Source organism: Drosophila guanche, unplaced genomic scaffold (genome assembly GCF_900245975.1).
Source record: "Drosophila guanche unplaced genomic scaffold, DGUA_6, whole genome shotgun sequence".
Taxonomy (NCBI): Eukaryota; Metazoa; Arthropoda; class Insecta; order Diptera; family Drosophilidae; genus Drosophila; species Drosophila guanche.
In genome coordinates, this window is record NW_022995750.1 from 2,127,353 (window position 1) to 2,146,252 (window position 18,900).

The following is an 18,900-nucleotide window of genomic DNA, read 5'->3' on the forward strand; positions in this document are numbered from 1 at the left end:
AAAGGCAATATATTGGCCACACATTATCGGATAAGCTTTTCATTTGAGCGCTTCTTGATTTCTGGGGATAATCTCTCTTGGAGGAGAACGCTCCTCCGAGTGCTTGTGTGCCACTTTGGCTCATTTGATTCACTAAGCGGTTTATCTGGGCAACGTGGAAAATGACATGATGTACAGCCAAAAGTGCGGAGCTCATAAACATTGAGCGTCGCACTAAATCCATTTTTCCCCAACCTTGTTTACGCTGCGTATGAGTAACAAATCAACAGAGCGCACAGCACACCTCAGAGGACATACCAAAGAGAGCGCACACGGGGCACACACCGGTTAGTGCGTTGTGCGGGGCCAGAGGACACATCCTGCCCATAGATCATTGAGCAGGGCCGCAGCACCAGAGACAGAGTGCAGCCACAAGCAAAATGCCTGATTGGCAACATAAATCAGAGAGGACAGGTAACGCCACAGTCACCGCTGCAGCCGCTACGCCTTGCCACGCCAATCCCTGCGCTGCCATGCCATGCCACACAGCAGCTGCTCTGCCACTCGACTGACAGACAGTTGCAGTGGCCGCAAAATGGAGCGCATCCTGGGACACCAAAAAAACACAAACATGAAAGGATGCAAGCAAAATGAGGATAACGACTGGAAAATACTCAGTGTCTGATTTTGTAAATTGTGTAAATGAGCATGAAAAAAATACTCTTAAAAAAAAAAATAAAAAAAATATATCAACGAAACTGACCAAATATTTATCCCTTAATGAATATTTTAAAGGATTGTTAAATATTTCACTGCCACAACTTTAAATTTCTAATAAGCACAGCTTTGTCTCCTAAAGATTCTGCATAATCTCGTGCCCAACAAACCCCTCCAAACCACATCGCTTACCCTTCATACAAAAAGAAGAGCACATGATGCAGATGCCATTGCACACCTCACACATGGCAGAGCAGAAACGGCGGCATCGACGCCAGCGGCCTAGCATAATGAACGCAGCCTCGTGACGCGCTTTTTGGGGGAATGTTGCAGCTGCAATAGCAGCGTCCTCCCTGCTCTCTCTCTTGATACACAAACACTGAATGACTTCGTTAGCGGCATGCACAGAGAGGAAGGGTAGGGAGGCGAAACTGTCAAGCTTATGCAAAACAGGGAGCGAGAGAGAGAGAGAGAGAGAGAGAGAGCGACAGATGAGCAGCCATTGACAAAGTGTGCCCAAAAGATATTGGGAAAGGGAGGGAGTGCGAGGAGGAGTTCAATTGGGCGGCAAATTGTCACGGCAAATGTTAAAAATATACATACACACGTAGCTACGTATCTGCAGAGTAGAGAGTGAGGGAGATACGGGGGAGGGGAGATTCTACGAACCGACAAAATTGTTAGCACAAATAAATGCCGGGGAGCAGAAATGCAGAAAGTCAAACGTTGCAACGTGAAAACGTTTCAAATTTATTGCTCTGCTCGCCAACCAGCGCCAACGGTGCACCGTTGTGTTTGTATGCAGTAAAGTGCCCGCCTACCCCTCCCGCCTTTTACACACTCCTCTTTTATCTGTCTTCTCCAACCTCCCCAGCCACACACCACACTTCTCTCCGCCACCACTAGCTGTATTTCGCTCTTGCGGAGGTTTATGCGGCAGATATGTTCGCAATTTCAGTTATTGCTGGAAAGAGTATTATGTGTCGAGTGGAGTCCTTGACTTTTGGGGAGCCTTTTAAATGTTTTTAAAAATGTTATATTTTATATTTTTCATTTTGTATCTTTATTATTTATAAACTTCTCAAAATCGATGTTTTCAATGCCTCTTTGATTCGGTTTTTCTAGCTATTAAAACTTACTAAACAGCGAAATATTTTATGCAAACTGAGTAATAATAGATTATCCCGCTAAAGCAAAGCAGAATTATCAAAATTAACCTAAACCCCAACGCGTTACGAAAGGATATTTGCCAACTCTTTGCCTTGCATTTGCTTAGCTACTGACTTTGTGTTATTTTTTCAACCAGTTTGTGAATCGTTTTCAAGAATTGCTCATAGTTGAAGGCTCGTTTGACTACTCAAGGAATCAAGGAAATCAAACTAAAGAATGCCAAGAGGAACTTCTTTGAAGTACAAACTAGTCGTTGAAATTCCCTTTGCGCTGGAAATGTTATCCCTAGGATAAGGATGCGAAAGAGTACACAAAATGCTGGGGTTTTCCCTTTGCTCCTTTCGCAGTGGCATCCAACATTTTGCTTTTGCTTTCTGCACTCTCATCTGTTCGATTACCCAATCTTCGATTGGCGATTCCATTCGTACACCTTTTTGCCGCATTCTCCGAACTGATTTGCATTCTGCTGTCGGCTGCTTCCTGGCTGTTGTTTTTCCCCAAACGATTTAACACGAGAGGGACTCATAGTACCTTTTCTCCTAACGAATTTGCTTTGCCTGCTGCTAGCAAATTGAGTTCCTCCATCGCTCTGATGTATTTGCTTTAGTTTTTAGCTTAAGTTTTATTTATTTTTAGGGCAAATCCCGCAGGTCCCCAGTGTTTATTTGGGTAGAATTTTGGGTGTGTAAATTAAAATGCAACTCAAGTTGATTCCCTCTCTGCCTTTACATATGTATATCCACATGTACATGAGTCTCTCTCTATTTGGGTTAAACAAAGTCTGGTCTGAAAATTAAATGAAAATGTACCCAGTGCTCATTGGTAAGGATTTAGATTCCCAAATGGTGTGGGCTGTGGCAGCACTTGTGTGGTTCAACAATTAAAACGAAAGAGCGTTCTCCTTTTCCCCATCCAAATGGATATTTGCTCTCTGGTTGTGCCTGGAGGTTTGTCGGTATTTACCCTTCCCAGTGTACGTGTGAATCTCTACGAAATGTGAGCCTGCTTCCTACTCCACCCATTCAGCAGTACCTCCTCCTTCTGCAGTTGTTGTTTTATTTTACTTCGTTTTTTTTTTTTGGTTTGGAATGTCTGAGAGACAGTGAAACGCAGCTGTGCGTCAACTACATTCCTGACAGCCATTCTCCAGAAAGGCCAAAAGGGAATTAGAAATATTTAGAGCAAACGGAAAAACCCATTCCAGTTCCCGTTCCCATTCCATCAGCAATTTATATAATGCAACCACAAGTCGTTGTGAAGGGGCCAGGAGAAGAGGATGATGATGATGGAGCTGCTGCTCTTAGAACTAGCAATCATTCTAATCGATGGGGTACATCTGACGAGCAGAGCTATGTAGTTTGCAAATCAGGTAAATGGGTTATTACTTAAAGGAGCTTGCAATCAGATTAATCGTTTGGAGAATATTTAGACTGATTGCCGGTGGCGTTTCTTTGAGATTATGCTTTGTATTTTGAGCACTTTTAATCAATTTAATTGCTGCGTTTTCCATCCCTTCAAAGACTTTTCTCCTTTCAGGCTAAGAGCAAAAGTTAAAGAGCTCCCCCTACAGTGAAGTACTTCTTAAGTACTCATCCCAGCCCTAAAAATCAATCAAAATGAGCATATCTTTCCATATCCCTTCCTTTTTGTTGAGGGGCTGGGCATACTTCAAACTTTCTCTATTTCTCTATTAAAATTTCAAATTGAAATTACTGCCATATCCAATATCCAATATCCTTAGCAATCCCACTCCAGAGAGTAAACATGCTTGAGTAAAAGCCAAAAGAAAAGTCTTTTAGGTGGGAGGGGATTAAGGAAATTCAATATGCCATCCGAATAAGGCCTAAGGAATACTATAAAATTTGCCTGATAATCCAATAAAGTCAACGACGAGCATGAAGTGCCACTGCCACAGCCACTTGACTAACAACTTCATTGATACGCAAAAGCCACAGGAAAGGGGCAGGCAGACATGGACACACACAGCACACGCACACATGCAAACGATGCCACTCGAGAGACACTTATGACAAAACCAGATGGAAGTTAAACCGCATTTATAAGTCGTGTCGTGCTTCCTCCGTGCAGCCGTATTGCGTCTGACTGTTGGCAGAAGGAGGAGTAGTACGGAGTCAGGAGTCAGGAGTTAGAGTCGTAGTTGAAGTCTCCTCTCAATGTCTGTCCTGTTGACATTAGATTGTGTTTAAAGTGGTTACGCACACACACACACACACATCCTCTGCCCCTTGCCTCATGCCACATGCATATACAGTGTATATGTAATGCCTCTAAAATTGTCAACTTATATATTTATGCAATGTCGGTGTTGGCTCTTGCCGGTTGCCGTTTCGGGATCATATGTGCCACATTGTCGCATACTTTGTGGCCAGGGTGTGAGTCCGTGTGTACTGCGTGTTGTGTGTGCCTTTGACAATTGTTTGCTAATGTCCTTGAGCCTGCTGTTTGATAGGAACCGGAAGTCAGGGGAAGTCAGGGGAAGTCAGGGCGGGCACGGTTGGTTTAAGCGGATGTCTAAATGACATTTACTCAATTTGCGCGCAATTGATTTTTCTTATACTCAACAAAAAGTACAGAGAAAACAGCAAAAGAAATAAAATAAATACGTGACTTTTTGGGGATATCAAAATATATAAACTGAGCAGCGGGAGCAGCAAATGGTGGCAGTACTCGTAAAAAGAAAAGGAGAACATAAATGCAAGCAGCGACGCACTGAGGGGTTAGCTACTCTTGTACATAATTTTGTATGCCATATATCAGAAGTAGATTGAGTCTAGCAGGATAAGAGCGGGTATATTTTATAAAGTAAACAATTTGACAAAAAGTTGTTACATTTAATATATAAAAACTGGGATATGAGGGAAATTGTTTCTTTGGCTAATATTTATAAACAAAATAGCTTTCAAGCAAAGAATACATTTTGTAAGAATATAAAAATATCTGTCTGTTTTTGAGAATCACGAAATTATACCCGAAAACGCTTTCTTTTTTGCTGCATAAAAATCTATTCAACAATCGCACTACCCTTTGTAAGGGTAAGGCATAGAAAGGGCAAAGTCAAACCCCGTTGAACTTCCCCATTCAGAGCAGCCCCATTTTCCTGCTTTCCTTTTCCCTTTTTAAGTCTTCTCTGTATTAACTTTTCTCAATTTTCCCAGGCTCTCCTGGTTTTGCTATCCCGCCACATGTTGGCACTGGCTGAATGAATGGTTGGAGTTGGCATTAGGAGATTGGGTGTGGAAATGGGTGTGTGGGTTAAGGAAGGACTGTGGGTGTGGGTGTAGGAATGAGTGTGGGATTGGCTTTGAGGGTTGCCTGGCTGGGCCCAACCAACGGCTGATTGTAGTCGATATAATCGCACATTATTGACACATTATTCTAGTGCCACTTGCCCCCAACACTTGAGTGGCAAAAGGAAAGTTAAGACTCCCACTTCCACTAGCTGCCTCCACTCTTTGCTCACTCTTTCCTTTCCCTTTTATATAACTTTCCTGGCTCTTGCTTTTGTATTTAATTTTCATTGCCCTTTTTGTTACATTTTTCATTTGTTAAATATTTTAATTCCATTTAAAAAGTGATTTATGGTAAATATTTGATCAGACAGATGTTTTACAGCCGTCGGTCATTAATTATAATTATGGCAAAGGTGTATAAATGAGGATTACAGGGGTATGCTGGGCATGCACAGCGGGTTTTAAAAGGTTATAAATTATTTAAATATTAAGGCTACAACAAGACAAAGTCTAGACCATGTAAAACCCGCAAAGAAAATTCTTTAATTTAAGACTTTTTTATGTGCTAACAATATGGATAGATTAAATATAGACATTCCAGGGTATCTTCATTACAAAAGCACACACAAAAAGTTCATAACTTTTTATTTCTTTTACACTTTGTAATTAATTAAATGAATTGCACATTTCCATGGCCTGTAAAATAATGTCATGCGGCAATTAATGTGCCATAAATCAATTGTTCGAACGTGTTAATTAATGTGTCGCTTTTTGAATTTTCAAAAAAAAAAGTTGGCAATTGTTTCATCAGAACAAAAAATGAACAATTTTCCAAAAATATTAATAAATGACGATGAATTGATTGGAATGTCTGTGCTGCTGCTGCTCCTGCTGCCCACAACGTCAAATAATGACAGACAGCGAAAGAAATTGAATTTTTATCGTTATGCAGCATCGGCAAAAGGAAGAGGAAAATGAAAATATTTTTGCGGGAGCGCCTTCTGGGGTGCTAGCTTCAATGTTCGATTCGATGAACAAGAAAAACGTAATCAATACACAAACAGACATACAGATAAGTACACACGTGCATCTATGCGGCAGCCAAAAAGTATGCAGAATAAACCAGAGTCTAAGCAAGGGGCTCGGTGCAAGGGGCCCATGCAGATACATGGCTACCCCCTATATACGATATGGTAGAGATACTACGTGACCCAGTTGGCAGGCACCACTGCAGGATACGACTGCTGCTCCTTTTAGGAAAAACTATTTGTGTATGCAAAATAGCCATAAAGTATAAATATGTTTCAAACACTTTTTGGTAGCTGCTGCATACGTAAATAACCCAATAACAGAAAAGTAGAGTGAGGCTAAACGAAACGATACTCAGCCAAACGAAACGTAATGAAATTGAAATTGAGAAAGCTCTTGGCTTGACCTTTGCCCCAAGCAGCAGCCGAACACACATAAATCCATAATCGTATTGAATGGCAGCCATAAAAAATGGAGAAGGAGAAGCGAAAGTGTTCTTTCGTTTCGTTAGAGAAATCAATGGGTGCTAATACCCTTTAGGGTTATACTAGATTTTCCCTCCTCAATTTTCTTTCGCAAAATTATATTTTCTTGACATTACGTAGAAAAGTTAAGACCATTTTGGATTGGATGAGTTGTTTATTGAATAAATTCCATACAATTAAAATCCAGAAACACCAGTTATATTTCCCAGAATAAACCAAATATTCTTCATCCATACAACTCATACTTGGATGCCCCATAAATCAGAGGAATAAACCCAACACACAGCTCGTAATATTGATAAGCCTTAGCCAGAAGGTGCTCGTATGGGAAATGTTTTATTTCAAAAGTCAGACCCTCAATAAAAATCACTTTGTCAGACCCTCACAAATGCTGACCTTTCAAAAGACTTGCACCCAAAAAAACACAAGAGAAGGAGCGGACTTTTTATTGATGCTTATTTGTAATATTCGCATGTGCTTTTTGCAAAATTTTACACTCAATTACACACCCAAGGGATATCTAGAGCGACACATGGAGATAAGTTTTACGAGTTTTCAATAATTTGACATCATTTTGGGGCAAGTAATCTCTGCCGCTGCTGCTCTGGCTCTGCCTAGTCCCCGTGTCTATTCCTCTGCATGGAAAATATGAATATTTAAATTTTTATTGCTTGTGCATTTAATTGCTTTTAGTTTTAATTGCTGCCACGACGCCTTTTTGGGAATTGTGTTTCACCATGAGTGTGTATGTGGCAGTGGATTATGTGGCAGTGGTAGCAGCATCCTTTGAAAGGATCCTTTTAATGGAATTATATGAGCCCCCCTGGGGGCAAAAACAGGTTTTAAGTGGAAAATCTTCCAACATAATTGACTGCCTTTTGGAAAATTACAAAGTAATTGAAGTTTTCCTTGGGTTTTAGAAACTTGATTCAATGTTTAATAAAGCATAATTTTGTGGACGAAGGACCTCCTTTAATCTACTTTGCAGCTTTTATCCGTACTGCCTTCAATTGTCACTTGTTTGCTGCCATTAGAGCCTTGCCAGAGATCAACACACCCTGTGAACCCATTTCAGATGCAAATCCTCGACTTAAAAACCTTTTTCAGCGCTCTAGCTGAAACTCCTCTCTACATAAATCAAGCCAACAAAAAAAAAGACATTCAATTATGCACACAAAATGGCAGACAAATCCTTGGGACAAAAGTATGGCACATAATCGTAAGCGAAAAGCTCAGGACTCCAAACACACGACAGGACCAAAAAGAGCGCACAATTATGTATTTAATGCATAAATCAAAAACTCATTTAAAATGAAATCATGGAGCATTCAACAAATCACAACACAGAAAGCAATTATATAACAGGGAGAGCAGCCATAGCAGCAGCAGCAGCAGCAGCATCAGCAGTAACCCATTCTAAAAGGATATACAAAAAATATGAAAAAGAAAATAAATTGAAAGCCTGGAGTGTCTGGGGGGGAGCCAGCTATTAAAAGTAATGCAACAAACACAGACACATCTTAATTTATACAGTGGTGGGACGAGGCGGGGAAAGATGGTTCCCAGGCGGGCATATTACAAGTTTTGTCCCCTATATACTGTCGCTGTCCTACAGGACGATGTCGACTGCCGTCAGCATGTCAACTGTCGTAGTCGTCGGCTGATGTGGCTGCCACACATGAATGTCAGACACTTCAATGGCACCTCCGACGAGGCGAAGGCAGCGACAAAAGCCAGCACCATCGCCAGCGCCAGTTGCAGTTCCAGTGGCAGGAAGTGAATGGAGCACTCGACAATGCAGGCAACTTCAACGTCTGATGACTGGAGGGTGCGTGCTCCTGCTGGCACTGCTGATGCTCCCCCACATGGTGGTGATGATGCGACAGTAGGGAAGGCTGGTGACATAGGCATATGCAAGATGTGGGCCTGGTTTTATCACCAATTTTCACCAGGCAAATATAATTATTCGACACGTTTTATACCGATGGTAAATTACGCTGTTCATTGGTTTCTGCAAATACCAACATTTTCTTGGATTAATATTTAATTTCGTAAAAAAAATGTACCCAACTTTGACACATTTAAATGCCATCGGTGAAAAAAGTAACGTCCAAAATCAACTTGCAACATTACTTCACAGACCACAGAGAGCAGAGCAGAGCAGAGCAGAGTGTGCGGCCTGTTGTGACTATCTTTGGATAATACTTTTGTTCAAAACATATCAAAGAGCGTTGGCAGTTCAAACAATGGAGTTAGGCAAGGACCAAGTTAAGGGTCTCCTTTTGGCCTCTTTTTGTGTGCATTTGGCTCATATAGCAGCTCTCTACGGCTTGTCTAGTGGGTGTGTGACAAGTAGTTGGCTTCATTTCAAAGAGAGCTGCTGCCAAAGTTGAGCAATTTTAAGTGGAACAAGTCAAGAGTTCTACCACAGAACAAAAAAAAAGTGTAACTCCAATGGGATGCCATCTCATCCTCAAAGCCACATTTTCAATTGGATTTTACACAAAAGTATCTATCCGTCGGCATATCAGTTAGCTTATTTTTTATGAAACAAATCCAATTTATCAGCGATGCCAGGCAACACATTCCCATAAGCTTAGAGAATCAACAAAAAAAAAATTGTAACATAATCGTACAACAGCCAACAGACAGTTTTATATGCAGATGAGTGCTTGTTGGGAAGGTTGTTTGTTCACTGACGAGTGCACACACAATATCCCATTCTAAGCCAATATGGCAACACATTCAATAATATTATTTCAATTGAAATACGCAACAATACACGTTAGTGTGTAATGCATTTCCCTTCACTTCTACTCGCTCTCTCACTCCGTGCCTCTATCGCTTTTTCTGGCTGTTTGTTTATAGTATTTGTAAAAGTTTTTAACACAATTGCATTCACCCTCCTCTCTTTCCCTATTTATGCAATGCATGAGTGCTGTAAGCTCTCCATTTTGAGAGCTTTAGACATGTTTGATATTGATATGTACATACATCTCTCTATTTCTGTATAATTTTCAGCTTTTTCTTCTCTCTTGGAACAACTCTTTTATATCCGGCCGAGAAGTTTCAACAGAGATAATCGCTGGCAATAATTCATAACCATAAAATATCAATTTTTCGGTCTACAGTTTTGCGAAGGCGCGTGTTATCAACGCAGCATAAATTTAAGTATTTCCAAGCAGCAGCTGCCACCGCCGCCACACACAACTCACACAACAATTCGCCGGAAGTAAGAGGAAAGACCCAAAAAGAAATTTCACAGAAGTGACATCACCATCAGCATCATGGCAGACAGGCAGACGGGTAGTGTGTATCGAGGACAAGTGACAGATATAACGGCAGCAGTTACATTGACAACAACAAATAATGTGCACAGAACATAGACCGCAGCGGAAGATGCACTATGATAGGACCTATTTCAAAATATCCCTGAGCATTTGCTGCAATAATGTTTTCATAAGAAAAAGGATACCTTTAACAGAAGCACAAAATATTCTACATTTATGTGTACAATTTCCTATATTATAGTTGCAAATATATCCTAAAAACCGTCATACCTCATTTCAGGGTGCTCTTCTCTGTAACAGCCATAACAACAAGCACTTCAGTACATCATCAGGAGGTGGTCTATACATGTGATTCAGTGTGGTGGATGCGTGCTGGGACAACAGTTGAGGGGAAGAACCAGCAGCATCAACAGCAACAGCAACAGCAACAGCAGCAGCAGCATATGCCCGACAATAAAAATTTATGCCTGATTGAAGTTTTGAAGATTGTGATTTTTCACTCGCTGAAGCTTGGGGTGTGCGACCAAGCGCCAGTGATCCGAAAGCCCATCTTATACAACAAAAGAAGGGGTGGCATGATGGGGTGTCGTAGATGATTTCTGATGAATTATTCATAAAGGCAAAAATCATCTTAAAGTTGATATTTCATAACGGGGTGGGCAAAAAGGGTATTCTTGTATGTATTGTATTAAAGGATGAGAGAAATGCTTTAGTATTCACAAGTTTAATTGCTTTCGGTGCTTATATTAGACTTGCTTTTTCCAAAATTCAATCGGTATGCATTTGCATTTAAAATACAAATACTTTTCTGCTCATAATTACAGATTTTCAAGCTCATTTTAATTGTCAGCCAAGCATGCACCGCTGTCAGGGCATTTGCATACTACGAAGAACAAAAGAACCATCTGTGATTGCAATGCAGAACCTCATTTGAATGCCTCATATTTTTTGTTGGTTTTTGCCTCAATCTGCATTGCGGCACACAGTGGAAGAAGAGGAAGTGCGGCGGCGGTGGCGGCGAGAACATTTCATAAAATATGCAACAAGGCACACGATATTAAATCATTATCAGAGGCAGAACAGAAACAGAATGGGCCACAGGAGCAGCAGCAGCAGCCGTAGTCGAAGGACATCAGGCTCTGACAGTTACAAAACATTTTACAAGCCCTTCACAAGGCAAACAACCCAGAGAGAGCGAGAGACGGGCTACAAAATCGTGCAAATGATGTTAAAAGTATAGGAAGTATAGAATGGAGCCAGCAGACACCATTCCACATCCGCAAAGTCAACGATAAAGTTGGCATAGTGTGAGACAAACAATTCATCAGCGTCAATGTGATAAATTATATTTCCACCGCACTGGAAATTGCTTGCAATTTTTTATTCCAACGAGGATTACGGCGGAGGCGAGAGACGGGCGTAAACGGGAGGGACAAGCAACGTCTAAATACAATATCGTGAAGTAGCACATGATAAATTAGTTGATTCAATTGAATTATAAACAGCAGCAAAGGCAGCAATCGACAGACTTTGACAGCGTCAGACATTAAGCATACGCAGGGTAAACATTGGAAGAGGGGAAAAGCAAAGTGTAGAGAAAATGTCTACATAGTATACAGAGTGTTTCACAAGTTGAGAAAAGTTTAAAGTTTGAGAAGAATTGTAAGCGAAACTAAGCTCTAACTATGGACATTTTAAAGCTATGAATAAAAATCCTTGAATAATGAAAATCTTTGCAGAAATATACACAATAATTGCCTCAAAAAACTGCCTATAATTTCATTTAATTTATGATTGTTTTCATTTAGATACATATGTATTGATTCTACAAAATTGGGTTTCCATTTCTCGCCTCAAAAAAGAGGATTATAACCATTAACAAAGATTTATAGTTTAATTCTACTTATCATTAAAACTAAATCCTAATGCTAAACAAACACAGCTTGGATGACAAGCCAATGAGAAAACACAAAAAGCCGCAGACAGCCATGCAATTAAAATTCAAATGACCAACGGTGCCAGAGGAGTGACCGCAGAAACCAAAGTCGAAGGATGTCAAAAGTGGCTTCTGCTACCTCTGTCGTCTGTCCTCTGTCCCTCAATTGGATTGTATAGCCTTCGTTTATCGTCCTTCCCGGGTGTTTATTGTGGTTACATTCCGTTTTAATGGCAATCCCCCTCCTGTTTCGTTTTATTTTGTGGCTGTAAAAAGTCTCGGCTGCTGCTGCTGCTTCTGTGGTCACCCTCTAATGCGTTTCGTTTCGAAGCTAAGATTTTAATTTGATGCATAAATAATGGAGGAAAACTGAACAATTTATTTATTTATTGCTTGATTTTATTGTAATTGCTGGACATGGCTTAAGGGATTTGTAATTTGAGAGGACAGGCCAGACAAATGTTGACCCCAGCGGATCCCCTGCGTCCCCTGGCGCTCAAAACAAAATGTGATGTAATAGAACGTGATACTTAATCGGAAAAAATACATTCTCAGGTGTTTAGTTCTATTCAAATATGTAACTTGAATGGCAACAGTTACCGACAGTGAATCAGAAACTCAGTGGAAAAATTACGGCGTGTTAGAGCAACTTTATGGGCCATAAGTCAAAGACACTACTGCGTACAGTCGGATAATTAAGCTTCAACGGACAACACCGTGAATGGCACTGTGGCAGGAGTGGCAGACAGAGGCGATGGCAGACACTGTCTGAGCGCTGCAGGCCATGTCTGATGTTGATGTCGCGTTTTGTGGAAAGTCCAACTAGCTAACTAAATGGCTGCATGAGTGCGCGCAGCCAGGAGGCAGGGCCACAACTGACACACTATCTAGCTAAATGACTGACTGACTGACTGCTTGACACTGCGCTTGACGACCGACCACACACAGAGAGAGGGATAGAGAGAGCGGGGCACGTCCTGAATGGTATAGAAGAGACCCGTGAGCAGGATGAGGCCAGGCAGAGACCCATAGACCACAATGGTCTCCACTCAGACTTTGACTGGCAGCTGTTGACTGCTGGAACGCTGACGACCGCAACATCGGGCCCACCAATCTCACGGCCAGCCCGATGATAACGACTCTCCTTCTGACATATCGAATTAAAATGCAGAAAAGCTGTGGGACTCGAGACGTACATAGGAAATTACCGTCATTCAAATTAGTTTGAAGGCTTGATTTGTCTGCACAATAGTGGAGAGTTGCCGCTTGCCGCTTGCAGCTTTTTCTATTAACACGTAAACAGCATTTTATGCAAATTTCGAGATCATATTTCCTGCCTGACAAGATCATAAAGCCGAAGCCGCATAGGAAAAAAGAGATGTACAATGTAAAAATTGAAATGCAAATAGAAAAATATATTTTTGGGAGGCAATATAAAATAAGCAAATGATGCCATTAAAATGCAAACGAAATTTTCTACGAGAATATATCTAACAATGCGCTGAAAGGAAGGAAGCAAGGAAGGCAGGATGTTTTGGATTGGTTGCAGAAAGGTGAGAGGAATGGCTGTGGGAGAGAGGGTCAAATAAATCTTTTACTTTACACTGCTCTGTGGCGTGGCTCTTTTGCAGCTCTCCAAAAGGAGAAGAGAAATAAGTACAACAAGTCGATGACCCTGTATTTACTTACTACCCTGGGTAGAAGGATTTTAGAGACAGCCTTTAGAACAAAAATGATTATACAATAATAAACTTGGAATTAATAAAATGCAAAACCATAAGTGGAGAATATTTTTCTCTTTATTTTATTATTAAATAATATTCATATTCAAAGTCAACAATAGGCAAGTGAACACAAACTCAAAGATTCTGCGCAGCGAAATGAAGTCCCGTTGGAATTAATGGGACTCGAGGGTCGCCTGAGAGTAAGCGAGAGAGGCTGCTGCAACCATAAGTGAGCGCAAAGCGTATGACGAAGACTCAGCTAACTGTTGTTGTTGTTGTTGAGCCCCATGCATAGCAGGTAGCGGAACACTGAAGAATGACGGAAAGAAGGAATTGCGAGAGGGGGAGCATATTTAGCATTGCATGCGTGCAGCGAAGATGAAGATATAAGACGAATGAGTTTCGCTGCTCAATTGTCTGCCTGTTTGGTTGTGCGTTCATATTTCAGTCAGTCTCTATTTTGGCAAACAATTTTAAAGAGTATTTCAGCGTTCACCTTTTTGTGCCATCTACTTTAGATTTAATTTCTTTCCTGCGCCCGTGTTGATATAAATTTCCAAACCCCAACGACGCCTCAGACACATTCACACGAAATGGACAGCAGGCAACCAGCCATCTACCCACCTCCGCAGAGACACCAACCAACCACCATCCCCACCTTTCAACGTTGAACCGCATTCGGCACCTGGTCGCTGGGAAGAAGCGTGAAATATTTAGCAGGTGGCGGAACACTGATTAGCTCTAGTGCTTGATGGTCCTGGTCCTGGTTCTGCTGCCTGGCTCTGGTCTTTTGCTCATTCAGTCTCAGTGCTTTCAATTACAATTAAATGTTGGAAACTAAAATATTTTGTTTTAATTATAAACTTGCACGTATTTTCCCTTCGTTCTTTTTTTTGGGTGTGTGCGCTGACAGTTTGGCGTTGCATTGGCACGTACGGGTTTGGCACTTCATTTGATGGTCATTTAAGTTAATAAAACTGCCAGACTCTACAGCGAGTACTCCTGCCTGCCCGCCTGCATGCCTGGCGGAATGTCCTTTCTATTTAGTTTCTAAATTAATTAAATTGGTGTGGCAGCAAGAGTAAAAAAAAAAAAACACAAAATGGTTTGAGTAAAGCGAAAACTGAATAAAATAGATTTCAATATTGAGACTTAACTAAAAGTAATTAAACAAAGGGCAATTTTCAGATACTATTCATCTTTGTTCTTAATTCCATTGCAAAAGGTTTATTTTCTTCCATCTATTGGTTTAGTCTGCACCTAGACCCGTTTAATTTGATTGATCAATTCCCCTATAAATCTTTTAAATATCCTTCCTAAATTGCATAATCAAATACAAAAATAACCATTAGCAATATTTTATTTGTTTAGTATTACTGTTGTTTTTACAGTCACACCACCAAAAGGAAGGAAAATGTACAGCCCAAAATATATGAGGAGCCGAAGGCTACTACCAATAAAAAAAAACAAGAGGTAAACCGACAACAATAAAACCCAAGCAAAAGATAAACAAGGATCCCAGACTTGGGGGCGAACATTTATTTATTCATTTTCATGGGCAAATAACTGAGAGGATTTGGTTGGGCAGCGCACAGTCCTAAGGGCAATAAAAATACAACTATGCGTTAATTGCAATTCCCAATTGACCACAAAATGTACACGAGCCGCAAAATCTCCCACATAAACTGCTGCTGCTGCTGCTGCTGGGGACCGACCCCAGGGCTTTTGACATACGATTTGTGTGCGTGTGTCCCCCCTCCCTTGGTAGAGGGGTAGAGACGGGGAATTGTGACATAAAGTAGCTAATTACCGTTAGTTATGTTCCTGCCCACAAAATTCCGCAATTTATGCGTCTCCCTGTTCTTCATGGAGGCGGTAGTGTTTGCTTGTGCGCCATTAAATGTTGTTGCTGCTGTCGCTGATGTTCTTGTGTTGCAAGTGGGGCTGGGACTGGGACTGGGACTGGGGCACGCAAACACCCTATTTGGCTTCCTGCACAACGTAAATTGTGTGGCCAGCTTTTGGAGATCTCTGGGCAAAACCACAATGATCCATCATGCGTGCAGGAGTGCCCAAACTTGGAAGCTTGGGGTAAAGTATAATCAATCTTCCAAGCTGAATTCACTTATGAGCTATTTTGGGAGAGCTTTAAATGTGCTTCAAAGTATGTGAATCTTGAAGAATATTCACCAATCTACTTCAAAATTCAAGAACCAATTTAGAAACGAAACAGACACACAAATCTCAAAAACTGTCAAGCCATTAAATTGGCATTTCAAATGGATGCCAGCTATTACCAGAACCAGAACGAGACCGAGACTAGTAGTGCATTGGGTACAAAGATCCAGTGACACGGCAGGCAGACAGATAGGCAGAGAGACATAAGGGCGGATGCCACACACTCTTGTCAATTGCTAGCTCATTTGTCCCCAAAAAGTATGCTCCGCCTCTCTCCTGCTGAGGGTAGAACTATTTAATTAAGCTAATCTATTTGCATTTGGAGCACACACACAGCTCACAGCACAGCAGACAGACCCACCGCTTATGCCCCCAATGAACGCTTCTCTTGCCACTCAAATTGAAATCGACACATGTGGGTGTGGGTGTGCTTGAGTGGCTGAAGTGCAGGGTGGCACCCAAAACTATGCAGCAGTATAAAAAAAACATTCGTATGCGTTGGGCTTCGGTAGACCCCATACGACAATTGTAAATGCAAAAATTTGTATCTGTTGCAATACCAATGCAGCCAGACGTAGATACATTGTAGATCCCAGCATTGTTTAGTTTGGCTGGAAAATTACATTTTCAATAACTGCGGATCATCACCAAGTGGATTTTTGTCTCGAAGGTAGCTCTTCCGTCCTCTCCATATCATAGAGTAAATAGGGTATATTGTATTCGTGCACAAAGTCAATGTATGTAACACACAGAAGGAAACGTTTCCGACCCCATAAAGTATATATATTCTTGATCAGCATCAATAGCCGAGTCGATTGAGCCATGTCTGTCTGTCCGTCCGTCTGTCCGTCCGTCTTGTTGAGCGCCTGGATCTCAGAGACCATAAAAGCTAAAACCACCAAATTATGCATTCAGACTTCTGTATGCTCACACTGTTACAAGTGTATTTTAAAAATGAGCCACGCCCCTTCCGCCCCCGCAAAAGGACGAAAACCTCCCAAATCTACAATTTTAAAGATAAAAAAAACGAAAAATTCCGTAGGGAATGACCATATCTATCAGATCACCAAATTGGGTTCCTATTGGATCATTATTATAGCCAAAATTAAGAAATTAATTTGCAGTGGCAAAACCCACCCTGTCCCGCAGTTGTTTTTTCACATTCTCTTTCACACCCAGCTTCGTGTAGTCAGCGGCCTCTGCCTCTGCCGCGAGTCTGCAGTGTGTGTGAGTAGTGTTGTAGATGCATGACAGATGAATACAAAATGTAAAATTTGACAAATAACCGCTTAGGTGCAGATGTAGTACTGAGTGCCGGGTATAAAAGTTGTGACGCTTAAGAAGCGTCTCACACGTCCCTTCTCGTTTTTCTATGATTTATTGGGTTATATACACCTCTTACCAAATCGTTTCAATATTATTGAGTTTACTAATTGTTAATTAAATGCGCTAGTGCGCAGAACAAACTAAATGAGCTGTATTAAATGTAGCCAATAATTCAATTAAAATCCAATAAATCCCTGCCACGAGTTTCGTTAATTGCAGGTAATAGAAAGTTCGAAATATTGGAATAGAAATTTAACTAAAATCAGTCGATAAAAGAATGCTGGTTCTGCCCAGGGATCTGTACCGTCTGTCGGTCGGGTCAGTCAGTGGTCGAATGTTTGTGGTTGGGAAATGATTACGGTAGGGTTTCGATTTGTGGCGTATAAAGTTGTGACCACACAAGCATCACACACCCACAGAGCACACGGCTAGCAAACATTATTGGCTTTTGCCACATGCCACACCATGTCGCTCTGCATTAACCACAGCCACTATGAGTATTATGATTAACCTTTGTTTAATAAATTCCCATGTTACCGCCTCTGTTGTGGCTCTAATGAAACTCTTAACCATATTTATGATAGAATTCGTTTAACTTTTTGTCATTTATTACTCGGATAAATTGGATTGAAGTGCATAAAGTCTTAGCTAGTACCCAACTGGTAATACCTGGAGGAAAAACAGTTTAGAATTTAGTTACGAAAAAGAAACATTCGCTCACAGTGAATGCAAATTGTAGATAGACGCGGTGGTGGAAAATTCTATTTCAATTCGTTGCGTTTTCTATTCAGTAAATCCCATAATTGGCAGACTAATCTCAAAATTAACCAACTGACAGCAGCATTTGTCAAATGTGAAATGTGCAATTCACTTTGTGTGCTCCCCCGCGTTCAAATCATTCCTAATTTAATTTCCCTATCATATTGCACGCACGCGTTGGCACACAGAGAACCCTCCGGCACTAATTGACAGCGAGATACGAGCGGAATGGAAATGGTACCGCATATACACATGTACATATGCACATATTCCACCACAACACATTACTCATTCGACATGTGGCCCAAATTTAGATTTGGTCTATGCATTGGAGTGTATTCTGGGGTTCATGTAGCTAAAGGAGGTGTCGTTTATTAGATGCTCGCCGTGTACGTTAGCTACGTCAGCAGCAAAATCAATAAAAATCAATGCCAAGGCAGCTTACGAGTATCTAAGCTTGCATGGTTCGTCAGCATTATACCCTTTACTTATTTGCTAAGAACAAGAACCTTGTCTGAAGCAACCTTCTGCCTTTGCATAAGAAATTAAGGATAGAGTTCTTGAGAATTTGTTTGAGGTAAGTACATGGAAAAGTATTCTCAGAAGTATCTCTTATAAAGGGTATCCTTTTCTAGGCTATTCTCCAAATATTCTCATTTTCATGCCTTTGGCATTGGCATTGTCCTTGGGCAGAGCCTTCAGCGGGTCAAGATGTTGAACATAATGCTGTGGGTTATACATAAATTTCATTCTAAATGAAAGGGAAATGTATAGATCGATGGAACCACAGAATTTTAAACAATATAAGTCAAGGCAATGAATATTCAATAGCTGCCATTCAACTCAGTTTAAGTACAAAAGTATTTATATTATAATTTGTACAAAAGTTAAGAAAAATATTGGATTTAATTTGATCCGCTCAAATCAATTACCAAACTTTAACCTATCCAGGACCTGTCTAACTCTTTCCATAGTAGACCAAAGTTTGGTAGCGTTTTATTTGCAACTAAACTAATTTCAAACGCCTGTTGCCCGCCTGTTGGAGCAATCTAAATG

At 40.9% G+C, this 18,900-nt stretch overlaps 1 protein-coding gene across 2 annotated transcripts in view; it reads right to left on the minus strand.

Moving 5' to 3' along the window:
- Positions 1-18,900, minus strand: part of LOC117586205 (heparan-sulfate 6-O-sulfotransferase 2) — a 97,321-nt gene that overhangs the window by 38,719 nt on the left and 39,702 nt on the right. The window lies entirely within an intron of this gene.